Below are 2,703 nucleotides of genomic sequence, written 5' to 3' on the forward strand. Positions count from 1 at the left end.
AACTGCATGAGCTATATCTGGCTTTGTGCAAACCATGACATATATCAAGCTACTAACTGCGAATGCATAAGGAACCATTTTCATCTCATCTTTTTCTTCATCACTTGAAGGACACTGTTCTTTGTGCAAACCATGACATACATCAAGCTACCAATTGTCGATGCATAAGGAACATTTTTCATCTCATTCTTTTCTTCATCACTTGAAGGACACTGCTTATAACTTAGTTTAAAGTGGCCTGCAAATGGAGAACAAACATGTTTGAAGTTGCTCATGTGGACTCTTTCAAGTACCTTTTAAATATATCTCTCTTGAGATAGCCAAAGTTTCTCAGTTCTAAGTCTTTCATTGCAAAAACTTTGCTCAACTTTTCCTTCAACATCTGAATCTTCTTTGCCCAACTTTTCCTTCAACATCTGAATCTTCTTAGCATCATTTCATTGCAAAAGACTTGTTTAACTCTTTTTTTAGAATCCAAATCTTCTCAGCATTATGGTCAACAATCAACATATCATCCATATATAATAAAAGAATAATAAAGTTTTCATTTGAAAACCTTTTCATAAATACACAATGATCAGAAATGATTCTGTCATAACCATGATCCTATAAACTAACTACTCTGTACCTTTTACTTCAAAACCTTCAGGCTGCTCCATGTAGATTTCCTTATCTAAATCACCATGGAGAAAGGCAGTTTTCACATCTTTCAAACCCTTTAAGCTGCTCCATATAGATCTCTTTATATAAATCACTATAGAGAAAGGTAGTTTTCACATCAAGTTATTCAATTTCAAGATTCAAACTAGCAGCTAAACCAAACACAACTTAGATTGAAGACATCTTGACAATTGGTGAAAAGATTTCTTCAAAATCAATATCCTTCTTCTGACCAAAACCTTTTATAACCAATCTTGCCTTATACCTTGGTTGTGAGCAATGTTCATTAATTTTCAACTTAAACACCCATTTGTTCTTGAGTGCTCTCTTACCTTTAGGAAACTTTACTAACTTAAAAGTATGGTTTTCATGCAAGGATTTCATCTCTTCTTGCATTACTTTCAACCACTTACTTTTCTTCTCATGTGACATAGCTTTATCAAAGCATTTTGGCTCTCCTCCGTCAGTAACCAGCATATACTCATGAGAAGAATATTTGGTGAAAGGTTGGCGAGGCCTAGTTGACCTCCTCAATTGTGGCTCATCTGAAACTTCTTGCATATCCTATTTAGGAATAACATTAATATCATTATTAGGTGATTCAGGATCACCACCTAATGGTTCAATAAGAAAACCATCATTATTATCATTTTTCAAATCTATCCCATGATTAGCAGGCATAAAAAGTAACTGTGGAGTATATCTTGAATTTGAATTAGATGTAATAAAAGTAGTAGACTCTATTTTATCCTTCTATTCAAAGTTTTCAATGGTTTGATCTTCAAAGAAGATAACATTTCTACTTCTCACAATTTTCTTCTCCTTTGGATCCCACAATCTATAGTCAAACTCATCATTTTTAGAGCCCAAGAAAATGCACTACTTTTTCTTGTTATAAAGTTAAGACCTTTCATCTTAAGAAACATATATAAATGTTCTACATCCAAACATTCTCAAGTGTGCATAAGAAACATCCTTTCCTTTTCAAACTCTATTTAGAACATCAAAATCAAGAGGAAATTATGGAGAAAGATTGATCATGGCAACTACAGTCTTCATTGCCTCACCCTAAAAGGACTTAGACAGCTTTGCATGAGAGAGCATACATTTAATTCTTTCAACAATAGTTTTGTTCATTCTCTCAGCCATTTCATTCTATTGTGGAGTTTTAGGAATTGTCTTCTAACTTGATACCATATTCCTTATAGTACTTCTTAAAAGAACCCTTGTATTCACCACCATTGTTAGTTTGAATACATTTCAACTTTCTACCAGTTTCTTTTTCAACTCTAATATGGAAATCCTTAACGACATCAAACACCTAATCTTTAGATTTCAAACATATAGCCCAAACTTTCTTGGAGTGATCATTAATGAAACTAACAAAGTACAATACACCTTTAAGAGACTTATTAATCATAAAGTAAACATCAATATGAACTAGATCAAGAATATGTGATCTTCTATGTGAATATGATCTTTGAAACACAACATTATGTTGTTTACCAACTAAATAATAAATACATATGTTCAAGTTCATACCTTTTAATGGAAGGTAATTCTTCTTGACAAGGATACCAAGGCCTTTTTTACTTAAATTTCCAAGCTGTTTATACCATAAACCACTAGAGCAATCTTCAATTGTATTCACCTCCCCTTTGATCACTTTAGCTTGGGACATGTAAAGACTCATCTTCTTCCCTTTAGCAATAATTAAAGAATAACCTCCCCTTTGATCACTTTAGCTTGTGACATGTAAAGACTCATCTTCTTTCCTTTAACAATAATTAAGGAATTTTTGGAGAGCTTTTATTTACCATCTCCAAAGTAATTGTGATAGTCTTCTTCATTAAGAGTACCTGTAGAGATCAAGTGTAGACGTATATGAGGTATATGCCTAACATCTTTGAGTAACAACTTGCAGCCAGTATTGGTTTCCAACCAAATGTCTTCAATGCCCACAACACTAGCCATCCCTTGATTTCCCATCCTAACTTGACCAAAGTCACCAGCAGTGTAGGATGTGTAAAAATCACGTCGGGG

This window comes from Populus euphratica, unplaced genomic scaffold (genome assembly GCF_000495115.2).
Source record: "Populus euphratica unplaced genomic scaffold, PopEup_1.0 scaffold142.1, whole genome shotgun sequence".
NCBI lineage: Eukaryota > Viridiplantae > Streptophyta > Magnoliopsida > Malpighiales > Salicaceae > Populus > Populus euphratica.